A 20,051-nucleotide genomic window follows, 5' to 3' on the forward strand; every position below is an offset into this window, starting at 1 on the left:
GCTCTTTATCCCAGGACCCTGAGATCATGACCTGAGCTGAAATCAAGAGTTGGACATGTAACCAGCTGAGCCACACAGTTGACCCTATAAGATGACTTTCTAATAAAAACCAATACTGAAGGACACTAGAATAGTATTTAGAACTCATGGACACATACTCCTCTTGGTTTACTACTACAGTGATTCAAGGGAGTATGTTAAAATTTTATCTAGCTAATTACAAGCTTTCTATATACAAAATTTTTATTTGTCTGTCATTCTGTGAAATCTTTCATTATTCCTCTAGCCAAAATAGTGTTAGTTCTGTGGTGGTGTGATTAACAATGATAAGCAGCCAAACCCCATAAAGCACCAAGAGCCATACCTTTTCCAGCAGGTTGTGGCCCATTGCACAGAAGCCATTCGGACATTGATGGAGCTTGCTTATTGTGTCTGTGTTTGGTTCACACATTTAAATAATAATTCCCCTTAGTATTACTGGTAGTGGTATTAAAGTGATGGTTAATAGGTAGTGAAATCATAAGAAAAACATTAAACTGATGAGTCTCAGATATTATCTGGTGTGTTATTATGTAGATGGGTTTTCTGTAGTCTCTCCTCACCATTCATTAGTCATTTATGGGCTTCTGTTATTAACTTATATGCATATTTAAGACCTAGCTCATGCTCATTTTAGGTCTTTGAATGTAGTAGCACTTTATAAAAAAATATTCAGTATCATTTTGAAGAATGAATTTATTTTAAGTAAAAGTTCATATTTAATGCATTAATATCACTCCTACTTCCATTCAAACTGCTTAAATAAGATCATTAAATAACTTTTTATAGCCATAAGAAGTCACATTAAAAGTGTAATTTAATTCGAACGCTGTAGAACTAAGTTTGTTTGCATTTCTAAATCACTGAATTTTAGTTCCTAAATTTTACTCCTGCCTTCCTTCCTCATGTCCCATATATCCCTTTGACCATTCTCATTCCATGAGGCTAGAAGAGCTCATAATTTTAGAAAGGCTCCCATTTTCAGGAAGAAAATTATGAGTGGTAGTAGAGAAGTGTAGATAAAATAGGTGAGCAGTGGAGAAGCCCATAATAAGGCTGGGTGGAGAAAGTGTTATCATTCAAATAGGATCACCCTGTGGCTCTGAAGGAGGAGGAGAATTCTAGGAGGGAACATCCAGATTGGGGAGGGGGGGAAGAGGTTGGATCATCTTTCTCTGACTCTGTTTCTGAATGTCAGCCCGCTTTGTAATTCTCCACTCTTTCCAACCCATAGCACCATACAGGTTCCTTAAAATGCTGGCTCCAGTGTAGGCAAAAACTCTTCCTCTCAATTTCTCTTATCATAGAGACTGAGGTTGATATGGGGTGTTTTTGGAAAGGCAAAGGTTTTTTTTTTTTTTTTTTTTTTTTGTTTTTTTTTTTTTTAAATACAATATCCAACTATTTACCGTTCAGATGCTAAGCATCCCAGTATAGAATGAGAGCTCATTACAGAATATATTCTCCAGACTTCCTTGGTCCTCTGGTAACTTACAGTTTCTCTTCCAAGGATCACTGGTGTGAGATTCCCTTCCATCTTTGATGGTAGCATGATGTCATAGAAAGTGCATGGGATTTTAAAAAGTATGTTCTGATTCTGTCTCATGTTAACAATGTAACATTGGCAAAGCCACTTAACTTCCTGAATACAATTTTTCTCTTGAAAATAGCAAAAAAAAAAAATATTTTCTCTATAGAATTGTCATAACTTTCAAATGAGATACAGTCTAAAAATAAAGCTTAATAAATATTTGCTATAAAAGCATACACTGAAAAGACCTTCCCTTAATTTCTTCTCTCCAGTTTGTTTTGTTTTGTTTTCAATATGTAAGACCATTATGTTATTACTATACTAGAAAAATTCACCTTTCAGGATAAAACTTGGCTTCTCAGGACCCTCTCGAATTCTTCCACTCAGCTTCTCATCTTTAGACCATATGCACTGCATAGTTGAACTCCTTTTCCAGACCCATCCTGAAAGACATTTTTAAGCCATAATTAAAAGAAAAGTACTGGGGCTCCTGGGTGGCTCAGTGGGTTAAGCCGCTGCCTTCGGCTCAGGTCATGATCTCAGGGTCCTGGGATCGAGTCCCGCATCGGGCTCTCTGCTCGGCAGGGAGCCTGCTTCCCTCTCTCTCTCTCTCTCTCTCTGCCTGCCTCTCTGTCTACTTGTGATCTCTCTCTGTCAAATAAATAAATAAAATCTTTAAAAAAAAAAAAAAGAAAAGTACTTACAGCCTCAGTTATTACCTTAGTTCTTCTCCGGAGTATTTTCTTTTCTTTTTTTTTTTAAATTTTTTATTTTTTCAGTGTAACAGTATTATTTTTGCACCACACCCAGTGCTCCATGCAATCCGTGCCCTCTACAATACCCACCACCTGGATCCCCCAACCTCCCACCCCCTGCCCCTTCAAAACCCTCAGATTGTTTTTCAGAGTCCATAGTCTCTCATGGTTCACCTCCCCTTCCAATTTCCCTCAACTCCCTTCTCCTCTCCATCTCCCCTTTTTGATGATACACACAGGTGAAGGATGTTCCTCTCAGTTGTCATTTATGTACAGAATACTGCCATCTAGAATCTAGGACATTTAAAAAATCTATTAGATTATTTGCTCATTACCCATAATTTAGACAATTATACTGTATTGGGAGACATTTTTAATACAGTGATGCTTTGAGTTGACACTCAAATGTTGCAGAATCTCAGTGCTTTCTCAACCTAAATAAATGCCTCTGGAATTTTCTTATTGCCTCAAAAAAGGTATATATGAACTTCTACGTAGTTATCTATAAAATAGTCTTTAGTTCCCTGAGCCTTGCCTAACCTTATGTACTTCAATGGTAGCCTACCTACATTTAACTGCATATTATGCTGTTAAAACAGAACCTTTCTTCGGCTAAACAGTCCTTCAGTTTCAATTAAGCAAAGAGATACAAAAATTAAAAAACAAAATGCCTAATGGCACCACGTCAGCTGATGCTAACTACTAGTGCTGTGTAAGAACTTGAATCTCCCCACATCTCACTTTGTCCCCAAATGTCTGTGCTTGTGCTTGTGCTTGTCCAGCTTACAAGCCTTACACTAATATGACAGGACATATGGTGAACCTTGTTGGTAATTTGATGACACTGTGATTGAGGGCACAGAAAAACTGGTATCTTCCCTGTAGTGCATTGTGACTTTGTTTTTAAACTCTAATAGGATTACTACAAGAACCATATGCAAGGGAGGTCTTATGGGAAACAAAGCATAAGTGTTTTGGCAAACCTCAGCAGCCTTCAGGAACACCTTATCAGACTTCTGTAAAAATTGGTTTAGAACATTCATCTTGGTGGCTCAGTCAGTTAAGCATCTGACTTTGGCTCAGGCCACGATCTCAGGGTCCTGGGATCAAGAGCCCTGCACTGGGCTCCCTACTCAGCAGGGAGTCTGTTTCCTCTCTCCCTTTGCTCCTCCCCCCACTTGTGCTCTCTCCCTCTCTCCCCAATAAATAAATAAATACAATTTAAAAAAATCTTGGATTTAAGATAAGCACACTTTCCTATTTCTTATCATCTGTTTTGTAGGATTTAATTTTTTTTTTTTTTTGATGGCAAAGACATAGCATGGTTACATTCTGATAGATGAAAGCAAGTACTCTTTGCTACTTAGAGTTCTGAACAAGGAAAGACTTCCAGATATGACCACACAGGGGGATGCAGCAGGGGACAGGGAAACAGCAAGCTGAAGCTATAGGAGGCAGCTTTTTTATGGCAGCCTGGGTGGGGTGAGCTAGGTTTCATGAACTCCACCATGGATTTGCTGATTTGAGTAATTTTACAGGCTCCAGGCCATAAAGGTGTTTCCTAGTTCTCTTGTACCTGGCCCTGCAGTGATTAGGGTGGGTTCCTATACAGCCTTGCAGCATGAGAACCCTCGTATGGGATGTAGTTGAGGAATGGATATAATAAGCTGCCCAAGAAGGGTAACTGACCAGCCTCTGGACTGGCCTTAAGACCAGGTCAAAACAGCATTAAAAAAGGAAAGAAAGAAAGAAAGAAAGAAAGAAAGAAAGGAAGAAAGGAGAAAAGAAAAGAAAAGAAAATTAACCACAAAAACACAAAATACTTGTATTATACTATCCTCCATCACCTCATCCCACATTAAATCTTAGTCCTCTGACTAGCAACAGAGAAAGTAAGTCAAGATAGGAAGGGGCGCAAGTCAACAAGGTCTTTGGAGCATGCTCTGGTCGCCAGACTTACTCATACCTCCAAAGATGAGAGGAGAAACCAAGAAATAATCTAAGAGAGCAGAGTATCTTTTGAACCCACAGCAGGGTTACTTCTTACCAACCAAGTCCAATCAATGTCTTCGACCTCAACTAACTTGTTGGCAGCTGCTCCCCTCTTAGGGAGACGAGAAAATAGGAGGGAGCTGGGAAAAAAAGTAAGCACAAATTTCCTCTTCTTTCAGGATCTCAAAACGACAACACAAACCCAGACTCTAAAGACATGGCATGAGGATAGCTGAATCAAGAGCTCCCGGAAGAATCCATTATGACAGGATTGTTTCTAACAATCAGTAACTTGGATGGGATGGGTGCTGACATGGACACAAGTCCCAGGGATTGTTCGAAGTCTGTGGATGTCTGGATTCTTTAATTTGGCTTCATAGGCTTTTCATGGCATAGCATGATAGCATGCATTTCCCCTTGACAGGTACCTCCTGCATATCATCCCCTTTGAAGCTATGTGAGAGTGGGGCACCTGGGTGGCTCAGCTGGTTACGTGTCTGCCTCTGGCTCAGGTCATGATCCTGGAGTCCTGGGATTGAACCCCATATCTGGCTCTCTGCTCAGCAGGAGCCTGCTTCTCCCTCTCCTCCCCGCTTGTGATCTCTCTTGCTATCTCTGTCACTATCTCTGTCACTCTCTCTCTCTCTCTCTCTCTCTCTCTCTCAAATAAATAAATAAAATCTTAAAAGAAAAAAAAAAGCTGTGTGAGCTTGCACTTTGTCATCAGGTGCAGAGAGAAGTTATGGAATACTTTGGTCTAAAAATGCCATTTGAGGCTGAAGCACAGAGCTGGAGAGCACAGTGCATGGTGGCACATGGAGAGATGATGTCAGCAACGTGAGCTGAGGTCACAGCACAAAACACATTTACTTACCATCCTCAAGAGTTTGCATTCCCCCTTCCCCCCAAGGGCAATGGGAAATCATTGAGAAGTTTTAATTATAGAAAAGATATGAACATATTTAAGTTTAGTAAGACAACTCTGACTGTTGTATGGAAGACTGTTAGAAAGTGGTAAAGGGGAATTTTAAAGACCAGTGACCAAGCCTTTAAGATGAGAAATGTAGGGCATCCATGTCAGTTCTCAGATGGCAGAATGGGAAGAAATAGGTACAACAGGCTTTAAGAAGATGGAACGGGTGGACCGCATGACTCATGACTCATTGGCTATGAGGAACAGAGGACAATGGTGGTCAGGAATGACTACGAGGCTGTTGCCTTGAGCAAATGACCAGAAGAAAAGAAAATCCTAGGATACAGTGACAGGAACTCCGGGGAACACTTGCTCTTTCCTGGGCTTGGGCTGCCTTTCTTCCCCTTCCTTCTAGATAAATCCTCCCGCCTTTTAACATTCTAATTAAGCATCACTTTTCTGAGGATGCATCCCCTAAAGTACTTAGTGTGCCAGCATCCTTAGGGGTAACTCCATAACAGCACTCATCAAAATGAATTGTCCTTGTTGCTTTCTTCACCATTATTTCATGCTACTTGGAGCTGCCTAAAGACAGAACCTGAGACTCTCATCTCTGTCTCTGATGCACTGATAATGTGCACTACCGGGTAATCAATAAACATGAATTGAAAGGGAGAGGAAGGAGGAGAGGAAGGGAGATTAGTAAATGGGTAATTTTCTGTAGTAAATAACAAAAAAAAATTCTCATCATCTTCACACACAAAAATATTTATTTATTGTTCCCTTTGTAGTGATAGGTAAGTTGTTGAGCTCTTCTGGGTAAATGTACTGTAAGTACTTCACCTCCAAATGATGAATCAACAGTAAGACTGCTTTCATTCTATGCTTCTGTCATCCTCCGACTTTAAGATAATTCAGTTGGCAGATGAAGGATGAAAGCAGGGAAAATCCTACCAGATACCCCTGATCCAAGGGTGGGATTTAGCACTTGTACTCACAGTTCACTGCAAGAACTAAACATATATCCAATCACAGAACAAAGCAGTTCGAGAAGTATGTTATGTACACATGTATAAGAAGAAAGGTAGAGAGGGAAACTAAGTATCTGCTTATGACCAGAGCACAGAAAACAGGAGTCCTAATAAGTCCTCATATGCCCTAACATTCAGAGAGAAAAATTAGCTACGTACCATGTGATTGATGACTTAATAAACACTATGAGTGACCCATGTGCCAGGAACATCCTTATTATATGGATCCAGAATCATGAACATGAAACGTAAAGGGAGCATACACATTCACAAAATATCACTGTATATATGTATATACACATATGTATATACACCGTATATATGTATATACACATTTGCAAAATTATATCACTGTATGTGTAGTATGCCATGATGTGAGTGTATCAATAGCTACGTATATTACTCCAAATATGTCATCTGCTAACAAGCTATTTCATGTGTAATAACTGAGTTATTATACTGCCTGAGTTTCCCTTCATTCAGAGAAAGGTTAAAGAGCAGAAATTTGGCATGAGGAATTTTTTTGGTGACACAGTATCAAGTGTCTTATTACTCACAAATATAACATTGAAGTATGCAGAGCAGAGATTAAAGTACATTGGCCTAAAACTCAAAACCTGACCTTCTTGCAGTCACTTAATGCAGTACGGTACCTAGAATTTATAGTATGAATTTTATAATATGAACCTCGGTCTCAGGAGGTATCCTTGCTATGCAAAACATTTCCCTAGTTATCCAGTTGTATTTATGTGTTTCAAAAGATCTGTTTTGCACATTTATTTTTAAACATAAAATTAGGTTTCCTTACTTGATTTTTATGGCATAATTAGCATATTCATAACATTGAAGGTATAATGTCCTTATTATTGAAACTCTGCCTCTAGAACTGCACTTTAGTAAATATGTCTTAATGTGTATTCATGAAACTGTAACAGGCATTGACATTGCATAATCTGAAACCACCCAAGATCTCAATGGGTAGGGATGTTGAAGGGAAAATGTAAATCTGAAGCCTGAATCAAGCACTCCTAGGTCATTCTAGAATGACCTGGATAATTGATATGGAGCACCCTGTTAAAAGCATTCTTCTCATTTTCAGTGAACTTTTCAAATCCTCAATTTCTTTGTCTTACTTATTACACAAATTGGTTTGAGGATATATATATATATATATATATATATATATATATCTCCCCAAAGCTATAGGATAGTAAGTTGTAATCACTAAAACCAATCCCTACTGTCAAATCTTCCAAATTATTACACAAGAAGCAGCTGAAGATCATATGAAAAATAAGGTCTAATACTAACATGTCTGTTTAAAATATCTCCTTCATGGGGCGCCTGGGTGGCTCAGTGGGTTAAGCCGCTGCCTTCGGCTCATGTCATGATCTCAGAGTCCTGGGATCGAGCCCCGCATCGGGCTCTCTGCTCGGCAGGGGGCCTGCTTCCTCCTCTCTCTCTGTCTGCCTCTCTCCCTACTTGTGATCTCTCTGATAAATAAATAAAATCTTTTAAAAAAATAAAAATAAAATAAAAATAAAAAATAAAATAAAATATCTCCTTCATGTTGGTAGTGTGGGGTCAGGATCCTAAGAATTACAGTAAAAATAACATTCTTGTGATCCTAGAATAATCATTATGTTCTTGTGGTTTAGTTAGATAAAATTTTATGTAGGGTATTTGCATCTCGTTTGTAAGTAAAAGTGGTCTCTAACATTATTTGCTTTTAGTCTTAATGTCCACTTTTAATATTAAGTTATACTAGTTATATGAGTCTTGGTGTATAAAAAAGTGTATAAAGTACCTTATATAAAGTGTCTGTATAAACTAGTTTGCATAAATTGTCATTTCTTCTCTTTCTAGCCTTTAGAACAGTTGTGTAAGATGAAGGTTATCAGGTTCTTGAGGTTTTGGTAAAAATTTCCTGTAAAACAATTTGTGCCTGATGCTGATAGGTGTGGAAAGGGAAGTGGTAGTGAATATTAATGCATATCAAATTATTTAATGATCATAGGCCTACTGATTTTCCTTTTCCTCTTGAGTCAGTTTTGATCAGTTAATTATCTTTCTAAGGCATCATCCATTTTATTTAAGTGAGTTAGTTTGTTAATTCTGATAAAACTTCTATGTGTACCTGAATGGAATGGAATCTCTCAGACTGACCAATCAATAGAGATATATCCTCTAATTCTGAGCATCAGATTATATATACTCATGAAATCAAACTACAATTTATTATTAAAATTGAGTTCAGTTTCTGAGAGAGGGATCTTAAAAACCTGGGTCTCTGAATCCAGATTCATTAAAATCTACTGGTAATTCTCTATTTTGTTTTTAATTTTGAATGTCAGCTGTTAAAGACTCTGTCAAAGATTTGAGTTGTTATGTCCTTATGAGTCATCCTTTCTATCATTTTGTCCTTAATAGGAATATTTCTTCCTTAATAATGTCTTTCAGACTCTGTATTAGTATTGCAAACCAGCTCTCCTTATTTAGGGTTTTCCCAGTGTATTTTTTATTGTCAAATTTTTTGAGGCATTATATATCCTGCCATTATTTTTATAAATGTCTTGGAGCTGATTATTTTATATCACATTTGAGACTCTCTCAATACGTACCTCTAATCCACGCATATTTAATGCATGTACGACTACTGATATATTTAGATTTCACTATTATCTATTTTTTTCTTTTTTTAAAAAGATTTTATTTATTTATTTGCAAGAGAGAAAGAAAGTAAGAGAGAACACAAGAGCAGGGTGAGGTGCAGAGGGAGCCCAACATGGGGCTCAATCCCAGGACCGTGGGATCATAACCTGAGCTGAAGCCAGATGCTTAACCAACTGAGCCACCCAAGTGCCCCAGTATTTTTCAATATTGTATTTATTTATTTGAGAGAGAGAGAGACAGAAAGAGCACAAGCAGGGGGAGGGGCAGAGGGAGAAACAGACTCTCCACTGAGCAGGGAGCCCAACAGGGGACTCAATCCCAGGACCCCAGGATCATGACCTGGGCTGAAGGCAGCTGCTTAACCAACTGAGCCACCCAGGTGCCCCTAATATTTTTAATTATCATTCTTTTGCTTGTTTTCTTTGTTTTCCTTTTATGAATCATCTCCCTTTGCCCTTCCTATTCAATGACCAAACATATCTTAGCTTTAATTATAATCTCCTGATTCTACTTGCTACCTTACTTTTTAATCTAATATTTTATATCTGCTCTATCTTAATATCACCACATTGGTTATATATTGTATCATTCATATCCAGGGCTTATTTTGAATTACAACATATTTGCTGATTTATTTGCACCAGACAAATTTTGAAAAATAATTGTTTGGGTATTTCCTTCCATTATTCTGTATTTAGAATATTACTTACTTAAAAAAATCATTTAGAAGTTCTTTCAAAGATAATCTCTATTAAGCTCTCTGTCATTCTCTGTACAAAAATACATTTATCTATCTTTCAGTCCTCATGTAATAATTAAACCAAGTTTAGAATTCTAGGCTGACAATTTGTAAAACACACTGAAAATACTTTATTGTTCCAGCTGATGAGAACTGTGTTGTCTATTTGTTTCAGGGTATATAACATATATTGTTTTAGTGGGAGCATAAAAAAAAGAAGTAACTGGAATATGTACTACACTTAATAACACTTATTAGAGCACTCCAAAAATAAAGCATTAGCCTGCTTAAAAACAGAACACGGGAAGGCCATCTTTCCATCCTGATGCCTAGATCTGGGCTACCTCTCTGCTCTGCTGGTGTGGTTGGTTGTGATCGTAATAATCATTTCTTTTCTAAGAAGACATGCAAGATGAGGGGTTAAGTTTTCTGGGTTTTCAGGAGTTCATTATATGCTGAGAGCCTTACATATGGCAAGGATTTCTTCCTCACTTATGCCTTATTACAACCATTGTTTCTTCTGTTCTTCTGAGTATTCTCCCTTTCTTACTGTATACATTAGCTGTTATCACAAAAATATGGGTTACAAACTGCCAAGAAATTTAGTTGCTGGGAGAAATAATTGTTTATTATTGATTGCATGGATCGGCAGGAGAGAACTTATCACCACCTTTGTTTGGGATTTTATCTTTTACATCCCACCTTTGTGAACTCAATAGTGTAGTGGCTAATCTCTAGCTTATCTCCCACCTGTGACAAAACTCAGTGATGTAAGTTCCCCCAAATCACACAGCCGGCCATTGATAAAAGAAGGTTTTTGAATCCAGGTCTTCTTACTCAAACTGTCAAGTTCTTCTCTAGTTACTATTCTTCATTCTCTCTCCCTTGGTATGCATTTTTATTTTTGTTTGTTTGTTTATGCTTTTGCTTTCATTTAGTAAATTTATTTCAATTACAGTTTCCGTATCAGGGACACATATGATAATCCAAAAATATTTTCAAATATAAATCCCATAAAATATTTGTTGGTTTTACTTTAGTTTCTGTTTTTTCCTTTCTGCAGGGAAGTATGTTAACAGTACTTCTATTGAAGCATTCTGGTACATTTTTTTTTTTTTTTTGTCTGTCATAAGTATCCCATTAGAAGAGTAGGTGGCATGGGTCAAGTCTCCCTTATTTTGCATCCTACTCTTCATAATTTAAGGGATTTTAGACAGCTATTTTATCTTTATGTATATCAATACATTTTTTTTAAAGTTCATACCTTTTGCATTAGAAGGAAATATGAAAGCAAATTCTTCTTAGCATTTTAATATTTATTTATATAATAAACATTCTTCATAAACATAAATAAAATGTATTGCTTAGAAGGTCATGGCCAGGTGAGATTGACTATAAAGCAGTGCTTTTTTTCTGTACTGCTTTCAGCACTCTTTCTAATTCAGATAAAAGAACGCCTCTTAGTTCCTTGCAAGGAATCCTTACTGCGCCCTCTTAGATATTTGAAGCTCATGATCTCGTGCCTGAACTACTTCAAGAATTTTAGAACTAATCCTCCCCCCACGTCCCTGCCTTCATTCCCTCCCCCATACAACTTTAATCTCTATCCTCTCTTTTTGATCCTTCATACCACACAAAGAATATTACTCACAACATTTTAATTTTCTCATGTTTTTATCTAGTTCAAAACTCACCAAAGAATGCCCACAAGCCCACTTGTAAACTGGCAACTTTCCCATACGTGTATTGATCTCAACATTGACCAAAATTAATTTCCTTGCCCTACCTGAAGACCATGACTGTTCCCTTTCCATGAATGTGGTACCCCATCCTCCCAGTCCCCCACAGGAGATGTCTCCTTTGCCTTCCCTTTCATATCTAATCAATATTTAAATCTTATACATTGTATCCCCTTAATCTTTTTACTAACCTCCGCATCTCCCTTCTAACGACTGCTCCCTATTTTAGTACCTCATTGGCTCTTACCTATTTAATTACAATAGCCTCTTTCTTAGATACAATTCACCCCGTAACACTATGTTTTTCCTATAATGCAATGGATTACTTATTCTGAGAATGTGTCATGCATTCTTACATCTTAATTTATTTTCACATGCTATTTTCTCTACATAAATTTTGTTTTCCACTTACAGTGGTATTTTAGCCTTTAATATCCAGCTCAGTTATCACCACTGATTACAAAACACTCTCTCAAACAACACAAAATGTTCCTTATCCTTCCGTACATTCATAGAAGTTCTTCTGTGATTCTACACTCATAGAAATTCTCTTCTATACACCTGTGATCTCACAAGTGAATGTGAGCCCTCTCAGTGTAGCATCTATGTGATAGTCAGGTTGGTATCCACAAGTCTAGCATGGCATTAAGTAATATGTCAGGCCCGCAGTATGTATTTTACTTGAATTAATTAGTGGATGGATATATAGGAAGATGTAGTGTATGGGTATGATTCTACCACATAAACACACTTCTCAAAACAGTTAATTCTCAATTTTTTGCAGGCTACTGTTCAGGTTACTGAATCCACTCTGAAGACACTCCATGCTATGGCAGGTTACACTCCTACACTCTCACTGATAAATTTTCCAGTTGCGCTATGACCATATTATTGCTGCCTGCCCCAGTTACATACTTTTTCAATCCACACTGCCTGTTCTATATTCAACAGACACATGCATTCCTTGTGCAAAAGCAGAGCTACAAGGTATTCTCTCTATTGGTTGGTAGACCAGTAGGTCCTCTGTGAATCTGCCATTCTAAATGTATATCCATTTTCCAATATCATATTTGTCTTCATTCCAAGCATGTTTTCATTTACTCCTTATTTTGCACTTTTATTTGACACTATTATCCCATTTAATTCTAAGCAAAACTGTACCTTGATCATAGTCATCCCCATTCTTGGTGCCAATACCCATGGTTTCTCAGCTCTTGGTTATGTCTTCTGTTCCACCCACTCTCTTTTGGAACTCATTTCTTTGTTATGGTTATTAAGTGGTTATTTTTACCTCCCGAAGCTAACTGAAAGCCAGACACAATTCTATACATTGGGGATACATCAGTAAATAGAATATACAAAGATCCCTGCCCTTGTCTAGCTTATATTTTAACAAGGATAAGAAAAATAAACAGTAAACACAGAAAATAAATAAATTAGATGGGATTTTAGAAAGTGATAAGTCATGTAAAAATAAGAAAACATATATCAGGGTAAGGAGGATGGAGTAATTGGGTGGTCAGAATTAGCTCACTGAGAACCTGATATTTGAGCACAGATGGAGAGGAGATGAGGAAGTCTCAAATCTGGAGAAAGACAATGTGAGTTCAGGGGAATAGTTAGTGGAAGACTCCAGTTTGGGAGAGAGTCTTGTGTGTTTGAAGAATAGCAAGGAACCCTGTGGTTGGAGATGAGTAAGACATGGTGGGGTGGGGAAGGTGGGAGTCAGGGGAGAGAAGTAGAAGACCAACCTAACTTCTAACTCACAGATCATGTAAGATGTTGGAAATATAGTCATAATGCTATAACTATATAATTATCATTTCATTTTCCTTTCTCACTCTGTTTTGTCGTCCACAGAGCATGTATTACTTTCTGTGATTATTCCACTTATATACTCATTAAAGGGATACTATTTTTCTCTCCTACTAGAATGTAAGGCCTTTGGGATTAGGGACTTTACTGGTACCTAGAATAGTGCCTCCGACAAGTAGTGGCTCAATTGCATTTATTGAAAACACTAACGTTGCATGATGTCTTCTAACATTTTCTAGCTGCAATTTCTTCTTCGGACCTGCTTTTCTTCGTTCTTCTTCGGACCTGCTTTTCCACTCCCTGATACTGATGCTCAAAATGTACTTGCTGATTTGAACTACAATGATGGGAAATGGAAGCAGCATAGTAACCTGTTATAGGCATGTTTCCAGTCTCTCAGCACCAGAACCTTCCCTGTGTTTATTTATTTGTTTTCCTACAATCTGTATGCATGGAGCCACAGCAGCTACTAATTGGCAAGAAGAAGCCTCCGGCGGTGGTTATAAAACACACAAACAAATAATAAATGAGCTATTCTTCTTTTTTTTATAACAATACAAAGTTGCAACTAGTGTTCTGTTGTCCATATCTCCTGAAGTTAGAATTCTGTTCATTTAGAAATATCTTCTCAATGGAAAAAAAAAAAAAAAAAAAAAGCAAAACTAGTCCTCTTCACATTAGTATTTCTAGGTCTGTAAATTGTTTCTTCACATATGAATAAACAGTGAAATAAGGTCATAAACATTTTTGAATGTGCTGAATCATCCACATAGTTTACTCATTGACTAGCTATAATTCTAAGTTGAATGCTATAAAGTTTAGCTCACAGGTGCCTCATGATCAATAGTTGAGGTAGAAATAGAGCCAGTCAGGAATTACATGTTCATCCCACAGCGCTGATAGAACTTTGTAATACTGACATTGAAAATAACATTTTATTAGGAGACATTTCAATTTATTGTGAATAACCCAAAGGAGAAAATTTAAAGTAGATACAGTAAGATTTTAAGCTAAAGATATAGAATTAGCATGAACCAGTGCTCATCACAGTAAGTGTCCTCAATATCCATCATCTAATTAACTCATAAATACCTTCTCTTAGAAGTTAAGTATTTTTTAAAAGGATTTGTTTATTTGATAGAGAGAGACACACAGAGAGAGGGAACACAAGCAATGAGGAGGGATGAGGGAGAAGCAGGCTTCCCACTGAGCAGAGAGCCCGATGTGGGGCTCGATCCCAGGACACTGGGGTCATGACCTGAGCCAAAGGCAGATGCTTAATGACTGAGCCATCCAGATGCCCCAAAATTTAAGTATTTTGCATAGATATAATGAACATGTGCCAAGAATACACATTATCTTTTAATTCTCAAACAGTGCAAGATAGTATCACCATTCTTATTTTTTTTAAAGATTTTTATTTATTTATTTGACACAGAGAGAGAGATCACAAGAAGGCAGAGAGGCAGGCAGAGAAAGGGGGGTGAAGCAGGCTCCCCGCTGAGCAGAGAGCCTGATGCAGGGCTCGATCCCAGTACCCAAGATCACAACCTGAGCCGAAGGCAGAGGCTTAACCCACTGAGCCACCTAGGCACCCCAGATACCTTATATTTTTTTAAGTTTTTTAAAAAATTTATTTGAGAGAGAGAGTGAGAGCAGGAGGAGAGGGAGAGAGAATCCCAAGTAGAGTCTACACTGAGCACAAAGCCCGAACATGGGGCTTGATCCTAGGACCCTGAGATCATGACCAGAGCTGAAATCAAGAATCCGACACTTAGCTGAATGAGCCACCCAGGTGCCACTCACCATTCTCATTTGTAAAGGTAAGAGAACTGTGGCTCAGTTAACTTACTAGTACAAACCTAGTCCACACATATAGTAGATCCTGAAGCCGAAATTTTCACTAGTCTGATCAGCTCTGAAAGCCCTTACTGCTAAAACCCTTTCTCCTAACTTCCAAGATGATTACAGGTCACTACCTACCAATATGTAAAGTTGTCGGTATTTGCAGGCTCTTCCTACAAGCCCACAGGAGCTCTTATATATTGATACTTCCTTTAACTTTTGAGAATGGTCTCATGTTCTGTATGTTGGTTCTTTGGATTTCTCAGTTTGTTTTCCAATAAATTTAGACCCCTCCTTACCCCTCTCCCACATTTATTCTCATTTATATTATGTTTATTGAATATATTTCTATTCTTTACAAGGCACTAATTAACTACCTCTTGGGAACTCATTTTGAAAGCATGAGAACATATCTGGGGACAATGCATGCAAGAACATTTGGTCAGTAGAAAAACAAACAAATAATATGGCCCTTTTTTCTTCTCATTCAACTATAGCTACTGTTTAAAGCAAAACATATTCAAACAGATTTTAATTATTGTCCCAGACAATGAGTACATATTATGTACATAATGATAATATATACTGATATTTTATATATGTATATACTGATTATATGTACAATATATATAATATGGCGCATATATATATATATATAATGTCATAATGATAACATATAAGGCAGAAATGCTGCCTCAAACCTTATTGTGGATGGATTATAGCTAGCTAATGTACAAAATCCAGATAGTTGGAAACATCAAAATGTCTGACTAGATTTTTTAAAATAACTGATTCATATACATGCAGCATAAATAATTTGAAAATCAAAAATTAGCTACGTTTTAAAAGAGAAATGAGAAAAATATCCTGTTCTACTTCTAATTTTTGCATGACATTGTAGGGTGAATGTTCTGTCTAATGCTCATTTTTAAATTTTTTATTATTTATCATTAAGGTACATAAAGGACACCTGGTTGGCTCAGGCGGTTAAGCATTTGTCTCTTGATTTCAGCTCAGGTTGTGATCCTTGGTTGTGATTGTGAGATTGTGAGCCCACACTGGGCTCCACACTCACTATGGAGCCTGCTTAACATCCTCCCTCTCCCTCTGACCGCCACTCCCTCCAAGAAAGAAAGAAAGAAAGAAAGAAAGGAAGGAAGGAAGGAAGGAAGGAAGGAAGGAAGGAAGGAAGGAATAAAGAAAGGTAGTCAACTACTTCAAACATCTTCACTGCATATAAAATAGGTTTAAGTTAATTCCTTACATCTGGTAACATGTTGCCTAATAAAAGGGACATTAAATAAAAATACATTATATGATAAGTTGGATAACAAGTGATAAAGGCTTACAGAGGAATCTGACAATGAGCGGTTACACCTTAGAAAACATATTAGAAATATCCCAAGGAATTTGGAATATAGTAGGCTACACACAGAATTCCAAGCATTGAAAATGGCAGAAACAAAAGTTTAAATTGGGTAATGAGTATGATATATGCTGTAATATGACCTCAGTCCCATGACGAGCGACAGATATGACTGAAATCATGGTGATGTCTCATAAAATGAAACATTTGTTATCTCTTTCTCGCTCATCTGTGACAGATATTAAGTTGGAGTTGCACCTGTTCCAATTGTCAATATTACTTCAGGGATACCGATTTTTGGTGTGAGACTCAAAAACAAGTTTTCTTTCCTTAAAAGAAACTATGTTGGTTTACAGTTTCAAGTCTGCCATTGTTCTGTGATATTTGATTGATATTTCTCCCACTGTCACCTCCACGACAATAGGATCCTGTCAATTATTGAGGCCCTTTAGACAGATGTGTCTGGCATAATATCGCATATACAGCATGTACTCTATAGACCTACTGCGACGCATGTTTGCCGAAGTTAACTAAATTGGCAGAGATCTGCCTAATAACATGGTCTGCAACGAGGAACCTGAGAAATGAGTGTTCAAGGCAAAAGGGACAGAAATTTCAAGGCTCTGAAATAAGAACAATTCTGGAGTTTCTGAGAGATGACAGTATGGCCCTGGTGGCTAAAGCAGAATACAAATGGAAAAACTGTAGCAGGTGGGCTCAGAGGGTACAGGGCGCAGATTCTGTAGGGCACTGTAGGATATGGTAAGAGATTGGGTTATACTTGAAGAGTAGAGAAACATGATTAGATGGTTGTAGGGGAAGAGGGCTATATGACATCATTTATTTATTTAAAGGTAACTTTGTTCTACTGGGTAGGAAGTAGACTGTTGGGAACTGAACATAGGAGGTTGCCTTTGCTTGACCTAGGAGAGATACTAGGGTCTCAGTAGTAGAGATGAAGATCTATTTAGGAACTAGAGAAATTGCTTGCTGATGGCTTGGAAGTGGGAGGGGTGGAGATAGCAAGAAGAATCCAATCATCCTCATTTTTGGCTTGAGTAACTGGGTGACTATCTGTGCAATTCTAGCACTGGGCAAGATGAGGTTGATACATGGTTTGGGCATATATTTTAATATATATATGAATCATAAGTAGTATTTTGGGCACGTTAACTGAAGGTGTCAAGTAAACAGTTGCAACTGAGCATGAGAATTGAGATAAATGAATAAAGATGATCCTAAATCTTTTTTTTTTTTTTTTTAGATTTCATTTATTTATTTGAGAGCAAAGACAGTGAGGGAGAGAATGAGAGAGGAGAAGGTCAGAGGGAGAAGCAGACTCCCCATGGAGCTGGGAGCCCGATGCAGGACTTGATCCCAGGACTCAGGGATCGTGACCTGAGCCAAAGGCAGTTGCTTAACCAACTAAGCCACCAAGGTGCCCCGATTATCTTAAATCTTTACAAAATGTATTTGTTATTTTCGTCCTCGTGTTAAATTCAGGGTACTTAGGTAACTTGGTTAAGGTCGTGTCAACGAGCAAAATCACCTGGTCTGACCTCTAAGCTCACGTTGACTTGTTTATGCTGCTCTGCACTGCTCTGTAATGAAACACCAAACATATATTCAGATGGCAGTAATTTAAGGCAGAGTGGGATCAATAAAAGTTCTACTTGAGAAGAAAAAGCTTTTTTTTTTTTTTTGCTGTGGTAATGCATGATGTCTTCCTCAGGGAAGTAGCCGGTGGGTTGAAAAGGTCAAGTTTCAATTGGCAGACTGGAGCCGAAGACTTTCTGTCTGCACTAGGGAAGAAAGCCACATCCAAGCAAGAGCAGAGGAGTGAACAAACTGCTGGTTTAAATTTGAGGGTTTCAACCTAAGCTTAGTTAGAAGAGAGGGTTTAGGGATGGGCAGGGTAAAGGAGAATGCTAGAATATTGGTGCTAGGCACTGGGTGGCAGGATAGATAAATAAGATTTTATTCAGGAAAGGAAACCTCTGGAAGTTTGTGAGTAGGGCTGCATGGAAACGTAATACAAGTCAGTGCATAATGTAGATGTCTCTCTCATAAAAACCATAAGAAGTCTAAACCAAAAGGGAAACAATGTTCAGCTATTTAAGAAACGAAAAAACCTGAAATTAAGATAAAAGGTTACTCACCAAAAGTCATGTAGAAGTTTGTGGTTAATCTAGAATTAGAGCTCAGGTGGCTTAATACATACATTTCCTTTCCATTTCCTGCCCAGGGCTGGGACTGTTTCTTATAATCCCATCCTACTGTTTGTGTTTACCTCCATAATCCGTCTACCTTCACCACGTCATCCACCATGCTTTATATTGTACCCACTCAAGTGGTATTTGTTCAGGATTCTGTGCTGATGATAGCTGTGACAATATAGTTGTTGGGTTTGGGTTTTTTTGTTTTATTTTATTTTTTGGTTATTATTTTCTTCTGTTTTTAATTTCTCTACTTCTTCCCCTAAAACTAAAACTGCAACCCAGAGAGCAAAACCCAAACCCCCAAAACAACACCTACAAAATACTAAGTATTCCCACAAACCTCACAACATGAGGGACAGGAAGCAAATTACTGAAGGCAGCCAGACCCCTATCCCACATCAGGGGCTGTGCAGAGAAGCTTCAGGACCTCTGATGACCCGTTATCTAGGGAAACCTTAAATCATCAGTATGTGCTCCCTAGAAATTATGGTAGTCCAGCCTGAGAATGGCAGTCCACAACAGAAAGAGCTTGTAAGACTCCCACGTGAAGTTGAGTGCAAGAGACTAAAATGAGATCAAAGGGGGTGGGCTCAGTGAACTCTGAGAACTAACCATTACTGAAGCTGCTTTATGGGACGAAGCCACATACTGAGGAGACGTTACAGGAGAGAGAATCCAAAGTGATAAGAGAGAGACAACAGGGGAAGATCATCCAGATATTATGGGGGTGGGACAATCAGTAGGTATCACAAATTACAAAACTGTCTTTTATTTTTAGAAGATTTTATTTATTTATTTGAGAGAGAGGGTGAGAGAGAGCATGAGCAGGAGAAGCAGACCTCCTGCTGAGCAGGGAGACCAATGTAGGGCTTGATCCCGGGACCCTAGCATCATGAGCTGAGCCAAAGACAGACACTTAACCAAATGAGCCACCCAGGCATCCCCCAAACTGTTCTTTAAGCACTTCTCAAAAATAGCACAAGAGGAGGTTAGGACCTGTGATGCCACATCTAACTGAAAGGAGGCTGGGACATGTGGTCCGGCTGTGTGCCTGGGAGAAAAGGGTGGCTGCAGATATCGGTCCCCACTGGCGACCTCTACCACACATAGAACCATGCTACTTTCTGTATTTACAGAGATGATGTGGACAAAATTAGACTCATATTGTCATATATGTGTATGCAGACATACTGCCTTTATACCCAAGTGTTCTACTGGAAGCAGATTCACATGTTATTAAATAATCTGAAAAAAAAAAAACATTTTGTTCATTGATCATAACACATTCCACCTTCATTTTTCCTAGTTACTTCTCTTATCATTTGCCATGTAGGCTGTTACCAACGATGAACTCTTATAAATTATGTGATGAACATGTCTGTGCATAACTATCT

Source organism: Enhydra lutris, unplaced genomic scaffold (assembly GCF_002288905.1).
Source record: "Enhydra lutris kenyoni isolate GAN:26980312 unplaced genomic scaffold, ASM228890v2 scaffoldscaffold26, whole genome shotgun sequence".
In the NCBI taxonomy this organism is placed as follows: Eukaryota; Metazoa; Chordata; class Mammalia; order Carnivora; family Mustelidae; genus Enhydra; species Enhydra lutris.